Source organism: Macrotis lagotis, chromosome 1 (assembly GCF_037893015.1).
Source record: "Macrotis lagotis isolate mMagLag1 chromosome 1, bilby.v1.9.chrom.fasta, whole genome shotgun sequence".
Taxonomy (NCBI): Eukaryota; Metazoa; Chordata; class Mammalia; order Peramelemorphia; family Peramelidae; genus Macrotis; species Macrotis lagotis.
The window spans coordinates 575,776,974-575,799,888 of record NC_133658.1 but is presented as its reverse complement, the minus strand read 5'-3'; the positions used below and the strand labels follow the sequence as shown (position 1 = coordinate 575,799,888).

General features: G+C 37.4%; 1 protein-coding gene and 1 pseudogene across 1 annotated transcript in view; one reads left to right on the top strand and one right to left on the bottom strand.

Moving 5' to 3' along the window:
* Positions 1–11,763: 11,763 nt before the first annotated feature.
* LOC141505488 (AN1-type zinc finger protein 5-like) lies at positions 11,764–16,362 on the bottom strand (annotated as a pseudogene).
* FBXO40 (F-box protein 40) overlaps positions 14,810–22,915 on the top strand; it is a 58,279-nt gene continuing 50,173 nt past the window's right edge. The window contains exon 1 of the mRNA XM_074214636.1: positions 14,810–15,149. The gene's annotated coding sequence lies outside the window, so the exon portion shown is untranslated. The remainder of the gene's footprint in view (positions 15,150–22,915) is intronic.

The following is a 22,915-nucleotide window of genomic DNA, read 5'->3' as shown; positions in this document are numbered from 1 at the left end:
ATATTTCTCCTTCATTATCTGGTATTTCTGTACCTCATGTTATTTCTCCTTTATTATTTCATATTCCTTTGTTATCCTGTTCCCTTCATCCAGTTTCTACAGGATTGGGATACAATTAAAACTTCTTGATCAAGAAATAAGATATTGCAAACCTGTGAAGCCTCAGTTCCTAGAAGAAATAACTTTCTTCGAGGAACAACTTATTTATATCATTCTTTCAAGTTTACAAGAGTTGTCTCAGAAGAGCATTCTGAGATCAACTGTTAAAGAAGTATTATGATATTCATTTTGGTGGGGCTTTTTTTATTAAATTTCATTTTGTTTTCAGATTCTTTTCTTCCTACCCCACCTCACTCCCAAGAAAGCAAGTAAGAACCACTAACTAGATGATTTTTTAAAAAAAATACTTTACTGGATAGAGCATCAGCTCTGGATTCAGGTTGATTTGAGTTCAAATAAAGTCTTAGATACTTACTATCTGTGTGATCCTGTCTGCTTTAGTTTCTTCAACTGTAAAATATGGATAATAATAGCACCTACCTCCTATGGTTGTTATGAGATTATATTTGTAAAGTATATATACTAATTATTACTATTACAGTCATCTACCACCTCCAATATTAAACTCTCCCTGTGGCAAAGAAAAACAAAAATATCTGATTTATATGCCTTATCTGATAATGTAGAGAATATTCTGTCCTATTAGACCTTCCCTATCTATTCACTGTATTTTCCTTGGTACACACCCCCTTATAATCTGAGGCTAGAATTATGCCTGTCTCATAACCTCTTCTCTGGGACTTTGCTTGGTTTTTCTATCCCCAGAGACCAACTTCCTTTTAATAATCTTTTCAGTTATCTCATTCAAGACATTGTATGTAAATGTGTGTGTGTATACATATATATGTGTTCTGCTTTAACTCTATATCAGTTCATATAAATCTTCCTATTTTTTTAATTCCTCAAATTCATGATTTCTTACAGCATAAAAATATTCCTTTACATTTTTATGCCTTTTTTCCCCCCTGTTTTTCCCCAGCCAATGAATACTCGCTTTTCTTCCTGCTATTTAAGAGCTACTATGAATATTTTGATACATAATTTCTTATTTCTGTCCTAAATCAATATGCTCTAACTCTGGCACTTGAAAAATCCAATAAATTCCTCTAGGAGTCTTTGCAACTTGTAGTCTGAGTTGATCAACCCCCAAACTGTCAGATTCTTTCTCTTACACTCCTTCCCTTTTGACTCTACAAATTTAGTTACTTTCAGGATTGTCCTTACAAAAAACCATAATGCTCATTAGAGTTTCCCTTGCCTTAATAAAAGTTTCTCCATCTGCTCAATGATACTGAACATTCCCAGATTCTGTGGTTTCCCAGCAGCATCTGAAAGGGACAATGATGACAGGTCAAAAGAAATTTCTGAGTCAGTAAAATTCCAGTCTAAGGATTGCTTCAGTAGTAGTGGGAACTTGTGAGTGGCAGATAGACAGATTAATTCATTCACTGAATATAGAAAACAGTGAGCAAGATTTTTTTTTTCTTGCCTTAAAAAAAAGACATATCCTGGGACAAATAGGTATTACAGTAGATAGAGCATCAGCCCTGGAGTCAGGAGGATCTGAGTTCAAATCCAGTCTCAGACACTTAATAATTACCTAGTTATATGACCTTGGGCAAGTCACTTAACCTCACTGTGTTTCAACACCCCCCCCCAAAATAAAACCCCAGATATATCCTTCTGCTTCCTCTGCTTCTTCCCATTTTAGAACTTTCAACCTGGGAAAGGTTCATGAGACCTCAGTAAGCAGAGACTTATATACATGGAGAAAAGATGCATGGAAGAAATGCATGGAGAAAACCAATCATGGGATGAATTCAATTTTTCCCTTTCTAGAATGCATCCTGGGAAATCTGGAACCTTAGAAAAGCTAGTCCCAAATCCCAGAGACTGTACCATGAGTCGTTTCTTGCAAGGCTATCCAAATATTTTCTTTTTCCTTTTGGAAACAGGATATAAGTTAAAGGGGAAAAAAGTGAAACACATCTATGCTAATAAAATCTCTCTTCTGATAAGGATGTCAATCAATGCTTATTTATGAAAGTTTAGGATTTCCAGACAAAATGGTAGAGAGAAGCCAGGCACTATGCTAAGGTCTTCTGGCTTTCCCTCAGAACTAATATGAATCAAGCTTCTTAACAGAATTTTGATGGAAAAAAACCAGGAAAAGAAGCTAGGAGAACATCTCCCAAAAAATATCTGTCTCAAGAGACCATGGGTGAGCTGGGGGCAGAGAACAGAGAGCCAGCCCGGGGGCAGTGGGGTGAAGCTGGGAGACTAACCTGAGAATAGCCATGGAGGATTTGGCTGTGTGAGCTGCAGACAGTGAAGCTCCAGTGGGGCTAGAGGGGAAGTTCCAGCACAGAGAGTTGCAGAGTGCAGCTGGACATCAATCCACTCCATTCAGCTGGTCTGGAGAATCATGCTCCATAGATGAAAAAGTAAAAAAAAAAAAAAAGGTAAAGACAAAAAAAAAGAACTTCTATCCAATAAGATGAAACTGTCTATATCCCCAGCTAGGAGAAAGAGTCTCATAACTCTCAAGAATTGTAACTCTATTAGAGAGAATATACTGAGGGGTAGAGCCAAGATGGCAGCACGAAGGCAGGAATTTCTGGAAACTCATTCCCCCCAAAACTACAAAAATCGAGAATAAGCTTAGCTAAAAGTAATGGAAACTCATGACTTATCCATGACTCTGATTGATTTCAAAACAATATCTCCTTAAATGGGGGGGCAGTAAAGAGTCAGAAGGATGGAGGAGATTGAATGGGGTAAATCACATTACATAAAGAGGTACAAAAGACTTATTACAATAGGGGGAAGAAAGAAGGAGGTGAGGATCACCTGAATCTTACTCTCATCAAATTTGGCTCAAAGTTAACATACACTCAGTTGAGTTCAGAAACTTAGCTTATGGGACGGCTAGGTGGCACAGTGGATAGAGCACCAACCCTGGAGTCAGGAGTACCTGAGTTCAAATCCAGCCTCAGACACTTAATAATCTAATTGTGTGGCCTTGGGCAAGCCACTTAACCCTATTGCCTTGCCAAAAAACTTAAAAAAAAAAAGAAACTTAACTTACCTTTCAAGTATTAAAAAGAGAAAGGGGGGAGGGGAGAGGGAAAAGAAGAACCAACAGAAGGAAAGGAAGGAAGGAAGACGGGACAAAGGGAAAGGGGAAAGAAAGGAGAGGGGGGTTGGATAGAGGGGGACAAACATGCTGAAGGAGGTGGTATTCAGAAGCAAAATACTGGAGAATATAGATACAGTGAAAAAAAGGGAGAAAATACAGAGGTAAGATAGCATGGAGGGCAATAAAGAGTCAGTAATTATAACTTTGAATGTGAGTGGGATGAATTCTCCCATAAAAGTAATAGCAGACTGGATTAAAAACCAGAATCCTACAATGTGCTGCTTATAAGAAACTCATTTGAAGCAGAGAAATACATACAAAGGTAAGAGGTTGGAACAAAATATATTTTGCTTCAGCTGAAGTGAAAAAAAGCAGAGGTAGCAATCCATATCTCAGCAAAGCAGCTGAAAAAATAGATCTCATTAAAAGAGATAAGGAAGGAAACTATATCCTTTTAAAAGGTACCATAGACAATGAAGCAAATTCAATACTAAATATGTATGCACCAAGTGGTATAGCATCCAAATTCTTAGAGAAGAAGTTGAATGAGTACAGGAAGACATAGACAGCAAAACTTTACTGGTGGGAGACCTCAATGACCCTCTCTCAGAATTAGATAAATAAAACTATAAAAACTAAATATAACTATAAAAATATAAAATAAGCAAGAAGAAAGTTAAAGAGATAAATAGAATGTTAGAAAACCTAGGCATGATAGAGAAAATTGAATGAGGATAGAAAGGAATATATTTTTTTTTCTGTAGTACATGGCACTTACACAAAATTTGACCATGTACTAGGGCATAAAAACTTTATAATCAAATTCAGAAAGGCAGAAATAGTGAATACATCCTCCTCACATCATAATGCAATAAAAATCACATTCAATTAATGGGCCATGGAGAGATAGACCTAAAACTAATTGGAAACTAAATTACCTCATTTTAAAGGATGACTAGATCAATAGACAAAGAAAAAATTAATGATTTCATCCTAGACAATGGCAATAAAAGACAACATACCAAAACTTATGGGATACAGCCAAGGCAGTTGTCAGGGGATACATTATATCTTTAAATGCTTGCATGAATAAATTAGAGTAAGAAGAAATCAATGAACTAAACATGCAACTAAAAAAATTAGAGAAAGAACAAATTAAATATCAAATTAGAAATTCTAAAAATTAAAGGAGAAATTAATAAAATCAAAAGCAAGAAAATTATTGAACTAATAAATAAAACCAAGAGTTGGTTTTATGCAAAAAACCAATAAAATTGATAAACCTCTCATTAATTTGATTTAAAAAAGGAGAAAACCAAATTGCTAGTATCATAAATGTAGAAAGTGAACTCACCACCAATAAGGAGAAAATTAAAGTAATAATTTGGAATTATTTTGTCCAACTATATGCCAATAAATTTGATAATCTAAGTGAAATGGATGAATATTTACAAAAAAAAATGTTGCCCAAGTTAAATGAAGAGGGAATTAAATACCTAAATACCTAAATAACCCTATCTCAGAAAAAGAAATTTAACAAGTCATTATTGAACTCCCTAAGAAAAAAAATCTCCAGGGCCAGATGGATTCACAAGTTAATTCTATCAAACATTTAAGGAACAATTGGATCCACTTTTATATAAAATTTTTGGAAAAATAGTTGAAGATGGAATTATGCCTAACTCTTTCTATGACGCCAATATAGTGCTGATACCTAAATCAGGAAGAGTCAAAACAAAGAAAGAAAATTATAGACCTATCTCCCTAATAAATATAGAAGCAAAAATCTTAAATAAAATCTTAGTAAATGATTACAGCAAGTTATCACTAGGATAATACACTATGTCCAAGCAGGATTTATCTCAGGAATGCAGGGTTGGTTCAATATTAGGATAACTTAGTATAATTAAATATACTGTTAGTATAGTGTTAATTAATTATGCTGTTAGTATAATTAACAAATATAACAAATCATATGATTATCTCAATAGATGCTGAAAAAACCTTTGACCAAATACAGCACCCATTCCTACTAAAAACACTAGAGAACATGGGAATAAAAGGATTGTTCCTTAGAATGGTTAGCAGTATCTGAAATCATCAACAAGCATTATATGCAATGGGGATAAGATAGAGGCATTCCCAAAAAGATCAGAGGTGAAACAAGGATGCCTGTTATCACCATTACTATTCAATATTGTGTTAGAAATGTTAGCTTCAGCGTAAGAAAAGAAAAGGAAATTGAAGGAATTAGAATTGGGAAGAAAGAAACAAAACTCTCACTCTTTACAGATAACATGATAGTATACCTAGAGAATCCTAAAAAAATCTAAAAAAACTACTAAAAACAATTAGCAACTTTAGCAATCTCACAGGATATAAAATAAACCCTCATAAATCCTCAGCATTTCTATATATTACTAGCAAGATATAGCAGCAAGAGCTAGAAAGGGAAATCTCATTTAAAGTAACTTCAGATCATTTGAAACATCAACTACCCTTTAATAATTGTATTTCCTGAATAAATATGCATTCATGACTTTTTCTAACTTAAAAAAAAGTAACCAGATAATATAAAATACTTGGGAGTCAGAAACTCTATGAAAACAACTATAAAACGCTTCTCACACAAATACAATCAGATTTAAGTAACTGGGAAAATATCAACTGCTCAGGGATAGGTAGAGCTAATATAATAAAAATCACAATTCTACCTAAATTAAACTACTTAATTTTAGCTCCTTACCAATCAAACTTCCAAAAAATTACTTTAATAAGCTAGGAAAAATTGTAATTAAATTCATATGGAGAAACAAAAAGTCAATAATATCTTGGGATTTAATTAAAAAAAAGTACAAAAGAAGGTGGCTTAGCCTTACCAGATCTAAAATTATATTAAGAAGCATCAGTCATCAAAACTGCCTGGTACTGGCTAAGAAATAGAGTGGTGGATCAATGGAATAGACTGGGTAAAAAAGAGATAGCAGGAAATGATGATAGTAATCTACTGTTAGATAAACCACAAAGAATACAACTTCTGGGATAAAAACTCTTGGGAAAATTGGAAGTTAGTATGGCAGAAACTTGGATTAGACCAACATCTCATATCCTATACCTTAATATAAGATCAAAATGGGTACATGATTTAGACAAAAGACAATATTATAAGCAAACTAGGAGATCATGGAATAATTTATCTGTCAGATCTATGGAAAGGGAAGCAGTTTATGACCAAGGAAGAGATGGAGAACATTATAAAAACAAACTAGATAATTTTGATTACATTAAATTTAAAAACTTTTGCACAAACAAAACCACTGTAACCAAGATCAAAAGAAATGTAGCAAATTGGGAAACAATTTTTACAACTAGTATTTCTGACAACTCATTTCTAAACTATATAGAGACATGAGTTAAATTTATAAAAAAACCAAGCCATTCCCCAATTGACAAATGTTCAAAGGATATGTAAAGGCAATTTACAGATGAGGAAATCAAAGCGACCCATAGTCATAATGAAAAATTGCTCTAACTCATTACTGATTAGAGGAACACAAATTAAAGCATCTCTGAGGTACCACCTCATACCCCTCAGACTGGCCAATATGACCAGAAAGGACAATGGTCACTGTTGAAAGGGATGTGAGAAATCTGGTGGAGTTGTTGGTGGAGCTGTGAACTCATCCAGCCTTTCTAGAGAGCAATTTGTGAAATTAAACCCAAAGGGCAATAAAAATGTGCATACCCTTTGATCCAGCAATACCACTACTGGGTCTAAAACCTGAAGAGATGATGAAAAAGGGTAAAAACATCACTTGTACAAAAATATTCATAGTAGCCCTGTTTGGGGTGGCAAAGAATTAGAAACTGAGTGAATGTCCATCAATTGGAAAATGGCTGAACAAATTGTGGTATGTGTATGCTATGGAACCCTACTGTCCTATTAGAAACCAGGAGGGATGGGAATTCAGGGAAGCCTGTAAGGATTTGCATGAACTGATGCTGAGTGAGATGAGCAGAACCAGAAGAACACTGTACACCCTAACAGCAACATGGGGGTGCTGATCAACCTTAATGGACTTGCTCATTTCATCAGTGCAACAATCAGGGACAATTTTAGGATATCTGCAATGGAGAATACCATCTGTATCCAAAGAAAGTATTATGGAGTTTAAACAAAGACCAAAGACTATCAGCATTAATTTTTAAAAAAAAGTTATTTTATGTATTATGTAAATTTTCTATTTCTTTTATATTTTCCTTAAGGATATGTTTTTCTCTCAACATATCCAATTTTGATCAATTTTTAGCAAGGAAACAATGTAAAGACTATCAGACTGCCTTCTGTGGGGGTAGGGAGAGGCAAGTAAGATGGGAGGAAAATTGTAAAATTCAAAAATTTGAAATTCAAAAGAGCAGGAAAAAAAGGATATAAGTTTAGGGGGTAGCTAGATGGTACAGTGGATAGACCTGAGTTTAAGTCTGGTTTCAGATACTTGACCCTTGAACCAGTTACTTAACCCCATTGCCTAGCAAAAACCAAAATTTAAAAAAAATTTTAAAAGGATATAAGTTTATCCTTAAAGCTCTTTTCAAAGTATTTTCAAAAATAGTTCCTGTCCTCAAGAAACTTACATTCTGACTGAGGGAGGGAAGAGGAGTATACCAAATAGACACCATATACACAAAACTTCAGATTGACCAAATGTGACAATTACTATTTTCCTGTATAGCACTTTAAAAGTCTCATTGTCAGACATGTACTCTACAAATAAGTCAGTGAAAAGACAAAATGATAAGAAATGAACCATTATGTGTGAGGAACAGCAAATGGTTATTTTGGTTTGTGTAGTATGCGGAGAGTAGAATGTGAATAGACTGCAAAGGGAGGAAAGAGTCAGGTTGTGAACTGAATATAACTGAACACACTAAGTTTATATTTGAGACAGAAGATTTATACCTATGTTGCTTGATCCTAGAGGAGAAAACCATGAGCAATAAATGGAAAAAGCCTGATATAGGAGAAATTTTTCTAATAATTCACATTTCCTCCAAGGGGAATGGCTGCCTCCTAAGGAAGTGAGTTTTCCTTTATTGTAGGTCTTTAAGCAAAGCTGAATGATCATTTGTCCTGGATATTATAGGAGACATTCTTGTTCAGATATGGGTTGAACTAGTTATTCTCTGGTATTCTGCAATGCTGTCTTACAAAAAAAAAAACACAGGCATCCTGTGGATTCTAGGCTGCCCTTCTATTTCATTGTTTTGTCCTTCATTTTCAAAGACCAGGACATTAGGGAGCTCATGCCATTTATCTGAATAAAGGGGTGCTGTTGAAAAAGGGGCTCTCCTCCAGAGACACATGATCCAATGACCAGATATAAGTCAAGATGACTGGAGATGGCCCTAAAGAGAGGCAATCAGGTTTAAGTGGCTTACCCAAAGTCACAAAGCTAATTAGTTCCTATCCCAAGAAGACTTCATGGCAGCTGCCTGGACTTTTGTAATAACTTTTTTTTTTGTATATGCAAGCTTGAGAAACTTTTTATTAAAAGAGGAAATAAAAGTGAACTGTCTCTTGGTGTGTGGGATGAAGGTGGCTTGTTATGTACCTGGCAGACAGGGGAAATGATCCAGGAAAAGCCTATCTTAAGGATGATCTTAAGGAGAGCAGGGGACATATTGTTGAGAATGTCTAATAACCTTCTTCCTCTCTCAGTTCCTGCAAGTCTAGGATCTGAGCTCTGTGATCCATCATAAACTCTCAAAGAAACTCTGAGCCAGAAGGAATCTTAGAACATAACATTCTATCCTAGCATAGGTCCTTAGTTATTTTACCTTTCAGGCCTGTTTTCTCATCTTAAAATGAAAAATTTGGATGAAATGATATCTGAGGTCAATTCTGGTTCCCCAAACACTAGTGAATATAGCTAGCTCCCAGAGCCCAAAGGAGATGGAGAGCACAGGAGGTCAGAATGAGAAGGCCCTCTGGAGACCATTTCAGTTCAATTCTTTATGGATGGAGACTTAAGATTCTGGAGTTCCCACTCCTGGTCCCTGGAAAAACTGGCATTCAGAGCTAGAATTTTAGCTCCACATAAGACTGTTGCGGGGAGGAGAGGAAGAGAAAAAAAGGAATATGGTCTTATCTGGGGTGCTAAAACCTATTTCCTCCTAGATAACCCCAGTCTAATCCTCATAAGGCAAATCATAGATCATAGAATTTAAAGCTGGAAGGGAACAAGTTCAAATGCTTCATTTCCTAGTGAGGGCTCCAAAGAAATCAGGTGGGGCTGGCCAACCTTAAGATCCAGATCTGTGATAATTCTGTCAGAACAGGTCCATTAAAATGAGATTTTTTTAACATGGCAGCAGCCTCTGAGGACCTTCCTGGGCCTGAGTGGCTAGTAGCCCTGATGAATGGGAAGGGTTGCTCTCAAAGGTCCCCCAATTCCATGTCCCTTTCTGTGTCCACTGCTATTCCACCAGGCTCAGAAAGAGGGAGATCAGTGGTAACATAAGGGCAGAGGCCATATCCCTGATATTCAACATCATTGAACTGCAGAGTTGGTAAGGGACTTCTAAGGGTATTGGGTCCAATCTATACCTGAGCTGGATTTTTCCCTAAAACATCTCTGACAGATGATCATTCAAATGCTGTTTGATGACTTCCTAGTGATGGGGAACTCACAACCTCCCTTGGCTCTTGTTCTACTTTTGGACAGCTCTAATTATTATGGAAGTTCTTCCATACATGGACACTAAATCTACCACTTTGTTGCTTCCCCACCAATGTAACTGGTTCTGCCCTCCAGGCCCAAGCTGGATGTGAGACACAGCACACCTTGGAGACAAACAGAATTTATTAATATTTACATAGGCGGGGCATGATGCTGGAGGACAGGAAAAAGAAAAATAAAATCAAACTGGTTCAGCAGGAGGGAGGGGACAGCAGGTTGGAGGCCACATAGCCCACCAATTAGCCCCTGGGACTACAAAGGGTCTGCAAGGTCAAGATTTGGAGGGGCAGCAGCCATGTGGAGTGGGGCAAAGTCTAATCCTGAAGGCTGAATGGGCTAGGACTGCTGCTCCTGCCCAGCCACATACAATCTGTCTGTAAAAGTTAAAATAGAACACTGGGATGACATGTTGATGGGCAAAGGGGAGCATGTGCTTGAGAAGACAGAGGGAGTATGGCAAGGAAGCCAGCAGCACTCACTAAGAATCCAGAACAGCCATGGTGCTGTGGAAGTCCTGAGATGATAGCAGCCTGATCCTGCCCACTGGCCTCTGGAAAGGGCCTGGAGGGTCATCTTGAGCCAAGACCCCAATGCAGATCTGGCTCAACTCCCTGGGGAGGGGAAGGGGCAGAGACTAGATTCAAAATCCATTTGGGCTGCTAGAGATTTATTCTTCTGCTGCCACTCGGAGAGGCTCAGGCAGATCTTTTAAGGTGCTGGGGGTCCTGGACTCCAAAGGAGTCCAATACTCACTTCCTAGCAGGGCTTTCTCCTAATTGGCTATGAGGCTCCCTCTCCTTTACAGTGCTACAGGACCCCAGTCCTCGTCTCTAAACTGAGCTGGTTTCTTTGTCAGGACTGCATCCTTGGAAGAAAGAGGCAAAACTAAGGAGAATCCCACTCTGTCCCTCTCCCCAAAGATCCATTCATGATGCCATGGAACCTGAGGGCAGGTAGTTGAGTACCCAATGGATCAGGGGAACCAATGCTCAAGACATTTTGCATGCCCCAGAAAAAGCAAAGTGAGTAAGCTTGACATGGGCAGGGGTATAGGCATACAGGTTTGGAGGAGTGGATGCCCACAAAAGCAAGATGGAGATTCTGAATCAGAGCACCATGCTGGGTCTGTTCTTCACCCAGGCTTGCTAACTATCAGCGATACCTTTAGACAAAGCTCAGGTTCCTCTGAAATTTTTCCCTGTGAGGGGAGACAGGGTGCTGGTCTGAACTGGATATGCAAACCTGAGAATCAGGGATGCATGGTAAGGCAGAACATAGGTAGTAACCAGGTGAGTTCATGTAGAGGAAAGGAAGACATGGGGGACAGTGGCAGGGGATGCATCTCAAACTGCTCTTGTGATAGGTAGGAAGATCAGAGTTGAGAGGGGACACTCTTGACCATTGCAAAGTGAGACCCCGCTTTGCTGGGGGTGCTGGGACATCCTAGGAAATGGCAAGGGAAGGAAGGAGATACAGAAATGAGGGCAAGGCTTCCTGCTGAGACATGAGGGAAGCTGGTCCCACAATCTTCCCTAGTGCCAGGGAGGGAGAGGACACAAACAAGTCTAAGGGCTTTTGGGCTGCAGAGTTCTTTATCTTGGGGAATACCCAAACACCAGAGACAGCTTCAGAGTGGATTCTGCCAGATCCCTGTCTGGAGGGAAAAGCCTGGCTTCAGGGTGAGGAGTCAAGGACCTCTTAGGTGGCATGGATGACTGTGCCCCTCAGGGATGCCATGCCTGTACAGAGAGGAAAGGGGCCTCAGTGGCAGGGTAGGGGGTAGAGGAGCACTGGGGCTCCCCACTCTTACTTCTAGTCCCTGAATCATTCTGGGCTTCCAAGAGGGGGGCTCCACAATTTCCGAATCTTCTCAGCCACAATGATAGGGTTCTCCTTGTGGATCTTCTCAGCAGCTTCAGCCTTGTAGTCAAAGGGACAATTGTGTTTTTCTGAGTATTGGTGCATAGCACAAAACAGATTCCACAACAACAGTCAAAGCCTGTTAGACCCACGTTTTTCCGACAAGCAAAGCAGTGATTCTTTTTCTGTTTGGGTTTCTCGAATGACTTGTCTTCCTCAGAGGAGCTCTGAGATGTCTCGAGAAGTGAACTTGTTGAAGGACTTGGGGCAATGGCCTCATCTGCCTGGATGTAGCTGCTGGTCTGGCTCTGGCTGTCTTCTTTCGATATGCTCATAGCTGTCATCTGGTGGGTCACAGGGTCTGAGAGCTCGATCTGGCTGAGATATCATCAGGTATTGGGTCTGTCTGCTCTGTACATGCTGCAGGGAAGGCCTCCAGGGCGGCAGGGCTTGGGCTGCTGGCTACTTGGGGACTTTCGCCCACTATTCTGCTGCCTCTGGAGAAAATCCTTAGAGCACACAGAACACAGGCCATGGGTTCGAGGGTTCCCATGTAGGCCGCAGCCTGTGGTGCAGAGCAGGGGCACCCGGGTCTAATTGGTCTCCTGGGCCATGGCTGTGTTGAGCTCAGCTCCTGACATCAGACACCAAGGTGGGTTGGGTCCTTTTGCTGGCGTGGCCCCGGCAGCAGCGAGGGAAGGCTGGCTCGGGGCCTCCCGCTTGAGGGAGGCGGCAGAGCTGGGGCAAAGGGCTGGCGGGCCCGCAGCAGGTGCCCAACACGGCCGCCGAGCGTGGCCTATTCCTTCTCCAATTCACCCTTCACACTGCAACAATATATCTTTCAAATAAATAGATTTGACTGGTAAGACACCTCTGTAAGATTCAAGGTCATCTACAATGCCACATCTTATCTTTTCAGCTTATCTTTATGCTCCAAGCAATCTGTACTTCTTGTATACACCCCAACATTTCCCTTCCTTGGTCTGAGCCATCATCAGTTATCTTGATTTATATCTTGACTCCAAAGACTCCTGAAGAAAGAGTGAAGTTCTGCTTCACAAATCCAGTTCACTCACAGGTCAAGATATCATCTGCATGATGTCATTGGTCCTCTTTGAGAATAAAGGATGAATAACAACAATCCCTTCTCTGGTCATCTTCTCACGCTGTTCCTAATATTTAAAATGATTCACCCCTTTCCTCCTTTCCCCTCATCTGCTGAATTCCTGCCAGTCCATGAATACCTGATTCTCTAGAGTGTCTTCTCTGTTCAATAGAAACCTTGTTCTTGCAGCAGATATTGAAGACTAGTTCTCCATGAGTGGAGAGAGTCTTCATTGGGAGAGCCTCTGAGAAATATAGGAACTGCATATTCCTTAACAAGACAATTTGTTGTTTTCCCCGCATGCTAGAGGGGGAAATATCACAAGAATCAGAACACAGGGATAACAGAGGAGCCCTAAGCAGAGGACTTTTGAGAGTTTGAGAAAGGGCTTCAAAAGATATAGACAGAGAGGGGCAAAGAGGTGGCTGGCTTGGCACCTAAGGATGAGAGTGACTCAAGGAGACTGATGCTTATGAAACTTTTCTCTCTGAAAGGTCTGAAAGAGACTAACATGCTCTGCCTGCCTCTCCTTTTCCTCTAACTGGGTCAGGCAGTAAATGTTAAATCCAAAGTTTTCTTATTCTTCAAAATTTGTTTATAATTTCTACTTAATTAGTTTTTAATTATCCAGTTATATAAAGTGATTGAGTGAGCTGCTCCTTATGTCTCTGCTTCATTATTTGTGACTAAGGAGCTTCAAAATGACAAACACACACACACACACACACACACACACACACACAGAGAAAGAGAGAGAGAGAGAGAGAGAGAGAGACAGAGAGAGAGATAAAGAGACAGAGAAAAAAATCTATTTGAAAGGGGGAGAAAAGCAAATCTGATGGGATTCAGGAGCAATATGAGAATCAATCTTATTAATTTTAAAATATTTTATATAAAGAATAAAAATGCATAAAGCACAAAAGCATAAAACCTGAGCATAGGGTTTTCTCTGAGGGGAAAGCAAAGCTAATCATCACTGTTGTCTAGGGGGAAAGGGACTGCTGCTTCAAAGCATGCTGCCTTCTCCATTGTTCTCTTTCCCTGAATTCTCAGACGAACCCCTCTGCCAAGATGGAAATGAGGGTGATTAGAGAATAGCTCATGCCCAATAGGAGGAGAAAAGGAGAAGCTGGAGAACACTTGTAATACCCACATTCCAAAGGTGGGAGGAGAGAGAGAATTTCCTATGCTTCCCATCCTAACAGTTCACCAGATGAACTTTGCTGCCTCATTCAGACAACTTTCACACCCAGCAACACATTTATGCAATTAACTCATATTATCTTGTGCATACAAGTATCATATCCCTCACTAAACTCAGATCCTAAAATTCCTGAAGGATAAGGAGTGTGTCCCATCTTAATTTTGTGTTTTCCTGAACTCCCCCAAGCTTAGCAAATCAGTCAACCAAGCAATTGATGTTTTTATTAAGCACTTACTATGTATCTAGAAACGTGCTGGAGATCAGGATTACACAAAGACAATGAAACAATCCCTCCTCATATTGTAACCAAGGAAACAATAAGGGCATTATATAAGTCTATGTGTGTCCATTTGTATATGTATATACTATGTATGCATGCATGTATATATATATATATATATGTATAATAAAGAGAAATTAAATTCACTGAAGGATTTTTTAAAAAAATCAGAATCCTTCCCCTAGATCAGAGAGGGCTAGAAGAGGATAGCAGCTTCTTTCCAAAGAAGAAATAGGAGAAACAGATGATATGTCATCTCTCCTAGTTGCAGCTTCAGCCAAAGACAATCATAGATAAAAAGGCACAGTTAAAATTAGACCAACAGCACCTACTGATTGATATACCAGCACTGAATAACTAAGGTCTATTCAGGGAACCTAGAGGTATTTGGAACTGGAGGACAGTGTATTGAATAAATGACCTGCCTACAGAGTTTCTCCTCTTTTCTCCAGGCAAAGACCACTGATAGAAAACAGCTGCTCTTTCCATCCAGTTTCCTTTGCTAAAACAACAACCTAGTTGTAACAGACTGTTAGTAAATACAGGGAAGGAAAAAGCTCGTAAGCTGAGCCTGGTCACATTGCCTAGTGTGATATAGTTTTATTTTTAACATCCAGGCACTTGAGCTATTTCTGCAGAAGTTTTCTGTCAGCCTCCCTTATTCTCTGCCTCCCCTAGAGCACTGCTTTCTCTTTTCCTCAACTGCTGGAAGCAGAAGACCCACGTGTGGTAGATGTCATTGCAGGGAATATTTGATTAAGGTAAGACTTTTCAAATGGAAAGACTTAACCCAATGCAATCTTTGTTCTCAGACATCGAAGGACTCTACAAGATCTTTAAAACTTGATGTTAAATGTTTGAAATGAGGATGATGGGTTTGGGGGAGGAGACAGTATAAAATTTATTTCTGTATTTTCTAGGATCCCAAACCGAGATCCCCCAAACTAATATATCAGCAAGATAGACTATGAGGGAGCTGAAGAGAAACATTGTTTGTTTTTTAAATTCATTTTGAATACTAGCTCTTAGAGAGAGAATGGGCTAAAAGATTCTCCCTTCTGCTAACAAGGATCACCCTCAATTTTTATAATCCTTTAATGCTTACAAAGCACTTTAAAATTATTTTTTGTTATCACCTGTTTTTATATCACTGTCATTTCTTAATAAACTCTTTCCTCCCTCCACCCAGTGAGTGTTCTTTTGTAACAAAGTAGGAAAAAAGTTAGTTGGGGTTAATTCTCTTTTTTGGATCAGTATTCCTGAAATTCATATTCTGGTCTAGAGTAGCTGTGACATTGCAAAATGACAGTCCCCCACCTCTCCAAGGAAAGGAGGAATGTAAATCTTGTCATCTCTTCCACAGGACTAAACTTAGTCATTAGAACTCATCAGACTGTGTACAGTTTCATTATATTGTTCTGTCTTTTTAATTGTAAAATCATTGTACAAACTCTTCATTTGGTTCTGACAAAGTGCTTTCTAGTGAAGTAAATGGAGCAAGTATTCCAATTCTCATTTTGCAGATGAGGAAATTGGTAAAGTATAAAATAATAAACTGGGTAGCTAGGTGGTTTAAATGATAGAACACTGGATTAGGAATCATGAAGATTCATTTTTATTTTTAGTCCAAATCCAACCTCAGACACTAACTGTGGGACCTTGGGCAAGTCAATTAACCCTGTTTGCCTCAGTTTCCTCCTCTGTAAAAATGAACTTGAGAAAGGGGTCACAAAGGAACAGCTCAACAACAATAGAGAGTCTTTACAGATTAACTAACCCAACCCTTTCATTTTACCTGAGAAGCCTTGCATTCAAGTAAGTCCAGGCTGACTCAAACTGGTTATATGAGCCTAGGCAAGTCTTCTCTGAGAAGACATTGCTAACTGAAAAATTCACTGTGCCAATGAAATGACCAATGAAAGGGCCAGCTTCTATCCAATTCTCATGCTGGTGATAATGATGGTATTTGTCCATCTCACTTGGAGCCTCAGACAAAGGACTGAATCACTAAGGACTAAAACTGTCAAATGCTCCCAAGGATGAAAGGAAAAAGGATTAGGAGACTTTAATGACCCAGGAGGATTGAGGACTCTTTCATTGTATTTTGATAATTCCTACCTTTGCTTCTGGGGAGTGGTTTTGTTGAATGACTGGTTGCTAAATTTGATTTTTTTTTTAATCAAATCTTTTGTTTAGTGTTACTGACTTGAGGTTCTGCTGAGGGCTTCTGATCAACTGGCATTTCAAATGAAGGGTCTAACTCAAGCCAAGCCAAAGTCAAGCCAAGGATCTATACAAAGACTTAGATGATTTAGTCAGTAGCATTCGCAACTACCAATCTATCTCTGTTTCTCTTGGAAGTATGGTAGAGGAAAGGGGGATCTGAGACATGAATCATTGCTATTTGCCACCAGAATAGATCATCTTCACCGGATGCTTAACTCTCTAGTAGATTTTATGCAGTTAGGTGACCCAGTGAATCAGAAAGACCCGAGTTTAAATCTAGCCTCAGACACTTAATAACTGGGTTACCTTTAACCCTATTTGCCTCACTTTCCTCATATGTAAAATCAGCTGAAGGTAGAAATAGTAAATTATTGTAGTATCTCTGCCAAGAAAACCCCAAATAGGCTCATGAAGAGTTGGAAACTATTAAAAGACAACTACTAGTAGTAATACTAGATTTTATCTGAATGGAGGAATCCAAGGCTTTATGGAAGGATGAAATGAACTTTTGGAACAAAGTATAGTAAATGATGATGATGATTGTCCTTCATTTTAGAAGAAGATATGCATATAAACTGGATTTGAGTGAGAAAGAGAATTATGTTTGAAGTGAGAAAAATTGATTCAAATTCTAGTTTTGTCATTTATTAGCTATGTGACCCTTGGACAAGAAACTTGACCTCTCCAAATTATTCTTATGTAAATGAGGATAAAAATATTTTTACAACTCATGGTTGTCATGGGATCAAATGGGATAATATATATATATGGAAGTGTTGTGTAATCTCTCAAGCACTTGATAAATGTCAGCTATTATTATTATTATTGCCTTGGTCATAGAGCCTCAGCAAAGCTCCATAGACTGGGTAGAAATTTGAGTTTCCACCAGATCATTGTTTAAGTGCCATCTTCTCCTTACATGACCTCTAGCTATACATAAACCAGTCACCTGACCAATTACTACCTTAGCCAGCACAAAGGAGATTATACAAATAATATGATATGAAGGCACGAGCTTTAAAATAATAGAGTGAGAGTCAGCATAGCATAGGTGACAAAGGATCAGTTTGGGGATCAGGAAGGCTTGTGCATCTATGTGAAACTCTGTAAGCCCATAAATTTCAGAAAAATAGTCTACATTTTGGAGAAAGTTTTCTAGATGAAAACATCTTACTCTCTGAAATCACAGGTTTGTTTTTTTTAAAACTACAACAATTAATATAAAATTAACAGATTTAAAAAGTAAAGAGATTTCCTAGTACAAATGAAGAGCTAAATATGCTACTGTGCAACTGTTAGGTTAACTGTGACAATGATGTTTTGAGGTTGCTGTCAGTGGAGAGAAGATGGTAACATCATGGTCCAGAGAGGCCATGCTGATATCATGGCTCAGAAAGGCAAAATTACTGTTGCAGACATGACAATTCACTCCAGCTAACTAGTTAAATGCTAAGATAACCCCTTCTATGTTTAATTTATTAACAGAAAATAGTTATAGTAGTCAGGCTTAATCTAGCATATCAGCAGAATAATCAGTCAGATACTGATTCTGAATGATTTGGATAGGCTATCCCCCAAAGAACTTCCCCTATGCCTGCCACTACTAAAACAATAATTCCAATTTGATTTTAATTTATTTGAGTAAATTACTCAAAAGAATCTGTCTTTATATTCTCATCAACCAGATCATTAGACCTTTGTCACTTCCCAATTTGAGTTTTGTCATTAGGCCTAGTCAAGAGAATCTCACTTTCTTTATCAACCCCTTTCCCAGGGAACGAGTAGCTCTCTGCATGGCTTTCTAGCTCCTACATAATAAATTCTCCATCTCTCTGTCTCCTAACACAATTCTGGAAGCTTTCAGAGTTATTTAGAACATTCTAGGTTCTTTTTTCTCTTATTGGTATTTTATTTTATTTTTCCAATTACCTGTTTTGAAAGTTTTTCAACAATCAACACAATTTCCTTCTACCCTCCCTTCCCTACCCCCTTCCAGTGGGGGAACAGTTTAGTTGGGCATTGTGTATGTACATTTGTGTTTAACTTGTTTACATTTTAGTCATTTTGTGTATGAGGAATTAGGACTAAGAGAAAAGAAAAAAACATGCAATAGGAAGGAAAAACATAAGAGATATTTTTAAAAAGTGAACATGGTGTTCATTCAGATTCTGTGGTTTTGGTTTGATAGCATTGTCCATAATAGGTCTCCCAGGGTTATCCTAGCTCTCTGATCTGGGAAGAGAAGCTGTATCTATCCTAATTGATCAAATTGCTATGTTGTTAATAATGTGCATAATGTTTTCTTTGTTCTGCTCCTATCTCTCAGCAAAAGTTCATGTAATTATTTCCATGATCTCTAAAGACCATTCAGGGTTACTTATAGAACTTTAGTGCATTCATATACCGTAACTTGTTCAGTCTTTCCCAAATTGATGGTCATCCCCTCAATTTCCAGTTCTTTGCCACTACAAAAAGAGCTCTTATAAATATTTTGGAACATGTAGAACTTTTCCCATTTTTCTGGATATAGGCCTAGTACTGGTATTGCTGGATCAAAGGATAATGATAAGTTTTATTGCTCTTTGGGTATAGTTCCAAATTGATCTCCAGAATGGTTGGATAAGTTCATAATTCCACCAACAGTGCATTAACCTCCCAACCCCCCTACAATATTTCCAACTCTGATCATTTTCCCTTTTTGTCATCTTAGATAGGTACTGAGGTGGTACCTCAAAGTTGTTTTAATTTGCATTTCTCTAATCAAGATTTGTAACATTTTTTAAATCTTTTTTTTGTTTTTGTTTTTTTAGTTTTTGCTAGGCAATGGGGTTATGTAGCTTGCCCAAGGCCACACAGCTAGGTAATTATTAAGCGTCTGAGACCGGATTTGAACTCAGGTACTCCTGACTCCAGGGCCAGTGCTCTATCTACTGTGCCACCTAGCTGCCCCTTTTTTTAGTTTTTGCAAGGCAATGGGGTTAAGTGATTTGCCAAAGGTCACACAACTAGGTAATTGTTAAATATCTGAGGTTGGATTTGAACTCAGGTCCTCCTGACTCCAGGGCCAGTGCTCTATCCACTGCACAACCTAGCTGCCCTGAAGCATTTTTTCATATGATTTTATATATAGCTTTACATATATATATATATATTATATATGGCTTTTTTATTATATATAGCTTTTCTTCATTTGAAAACTTCCTATTCATATCCTTTGGCCATTCATCAATTGAGGCCATATCAATTTGGCCATTCATCAATACTTATAACTGTATAAATTTGATTAATTCTCCATATATTTTAGAAATGAGATCTTTATCAGAATCCCTAGCTGTGAAAATTTTTTTCCCCAGATTTTTGTTTTCCTTCTAAGCTTGGTTGCATTGTTTTCATTAATGCAAACATGTTTTAATTTACTATAGTCAAAATCATCCATTTAGTAATTTATAATGTACTCTATTTCTTGTTTGATCTAAATTTCTCTCCCTTTCCATAGCTCCAACAGATAGAGTTTTTCTTGGGTTATGGTATCATCCTTTATGTCTAAATACAATTTTGACCTTATTTTGGTAAAGGGTGTGAGATACGAGTCTAAGCCTAGTTTTTGTCATACTATTTTCTAGTTTTCCCAAGAGTTTTTATCAAATAGTGAATTCTTATTCCAGAAGCTAGTGTCTTTGGGTTTGTCAAATAACAGTCATTTATTTTGTACCTACTCTTATCCACTGATCCATTATACTTTTTTTTTTTTTTTTTTAGTTTTTGCAAGGCAATGTGGTTAAGTGGCTTGCCCAAGGCCACACAGCTAGGTAATTATGGAGTGTCTGAGGTCAGATTTGAACTCAAGTACTCCTGACTCCAGGGCTGGTGCTCTATCCACAGCGCCACTTAGCTGCCACCATTACTCTATTTCTTAAACAGTACCTGGCAGCTTTGATGACTGCCACTTTATAGGAGAGTTTTAGATCTGGTAGAGCTGGGTCACCTTCCTTTATATTTTTTTCATCAGGTCCCTTGATATTCTTGACCTGTTATTGCTCCAAATGAATTTTGTTACTATTTTCCCTAGCTCTGTAAAATAGGTTTTTGGAATTTGTTTGATATGGCACTGAATAAGTAATTTAATTTGGGTAGAATTATCATTTTAATTATATTATATATTTATTATATCAACTCTGCCTAGCCAGTTTTCCAGTTATTTAGAACTGATTTTATTTGTGTGAAAAGTGTTCTATAATTGTGTTCATACAGTTTCTAGATTTGTCTTGGGAGGTAAATTCCCAAGTATTTTATGTTGTCTACAGTTACTTTATTTTTTTTATTTTTATTTTTTTAGGTTTTTGCAAGGCAAACAGGGTTTAAGTGGCTTGCCCAAGGCCACACAGCTAGGTAATTATTAAGTGTCTGAGATCAGATTTGAACCCAAGTACTCCTGACTCCAGGGCTGGTGCTTTATCCACTACGCCACCTAGCCGCCCCTGCAGTTACTTTAAATGGAATTTTTCTTTTGATCTCTTGCCCTTAGTTTTGCTGTTCATATATAGAAATGCTTATGGCTTATGTGGGTTTATTTTATATTCTGCTACTTTTCTAAAGTTTTTAATTGTTTCAAGTAGTTTTTTAGATGATTTTCTCTAATTACAATTTCTCTAATTATAATTTCTCTAATTATACCATCATATCATCTGCAAAGAGTGAAAGTTTGGCTTCCTCATTGCCAATTCTATTTCTTTCAATTCCTTTTTTCCTTCTCATTGCTAAGCTAACATTTCTAATATGATATTGAATAGTAATGGTGATATTAGGTATTCCTTTTCACCTTGATCTTATTGGAAACGTTCCTAGTTTATTCCCATTACATATACTATTTGCTGATATTTTAGATAGATAAATCTTATTATTTTTAGGAAAACTGTATATATACATATATATATATATATATATATATATATATATATATATTCTTATTCTCTCTAGTGTTTTTAAAAGAATGGATGTTGTATTTTGCCAGAGGCTTTTTTAGCATCTATTAAGATGATTGATTTCTGTTGATTTTGTTATTGATATGTTCAATTATATTGAGTATTTTCCTATTATTAAACCATTCTTGCCTATATGGTATAAAATCCTAACTGATCATGGTGTGTTATCCTGGTACTAACTTGTAACTCTGTTAAAATTTTAATCAATATTCATTAGGAAGATTGGCTATAGTTTTGTTTGTCCTGACTCTTCCTGGTTTAGGTATCAGCATCATATTGGGGTCATAAAAGAAATTTGGCAGAACTCCTTCTGTTTTTAAAAATAATTTATATGGAATTGAAATTAAATTAAAAGTTTGGTAGAATTCACTTGAAAAATCCATCCGGACCTGGAGAATTTTTCTTAGGGAATTTATTGATGGTTTCTTCAATTTCTTTTTTTCTGAAATAGGGTCATTGAATTTTATTTCCTTTTTTGTTAATCTGGGTAGTTTGTATTTTTGTAAATATTCATCCATTTCACTCTACTTGTCAAATTTATTGCATACAGTTGGCCAAAACAGCTCTGAATTATCACTTTATTTTTCTCCTCATTGGTAGTGTTTACCCTTTTCATATTTGATACTGGTAATTTGGTATTCTTTCTTTTTAATCAGATTAACCAAAGGTTTATCTATTTTGGTTTTTTTTCATAAAAACCAATTGTTAGTTTTATTTATTAGATCAATGGTTTTCTTGCTTTCAATTTTATTAAACTCTCCTTTTGATTTTTTCAGAATTTCTAATTTGATATCTAATTGGGAATCTTTAATTTGTTCTTTTTCTAGCTTTTTCAATTGTATATCCAATTCATTGATCTCCTCTTTCTCTATTTTATTCATATAAGCATTTAGAGATATAAAATTGCCCCTAAAAGCTGTTTTGGCTGCACCCGATAAATTTTGATATGATGTTTCATTGTTATCATTTTCTTGGGTGAAATGGTTGATTATTTCTATGATTTGTTGGTTCATTACTTATTCTTTACTCATTCATTCTTTAAAATTAAGTTATTTAGTTTCCAGTTAATTTTTGGTTTATCTTTTCATGGTACTTTATTACATGGAATTTTTATTGCATCATGATCTGAAAAGGATACATTTAATATTTCTGCCTTTCTGCATTTGATTGTAAAGTTTTATGTCCTAGTACATGGTCAGATTTGGTATAGGTGCCTTGTCCTGCAGAGAAAAAATTATGTTCTTTTCTATCTCCATTCAGTTCTCTCCAGAGACCTATCATATCTAAGGTTTTTTTTAGGTTTTTTTTGCAAGGCAAAC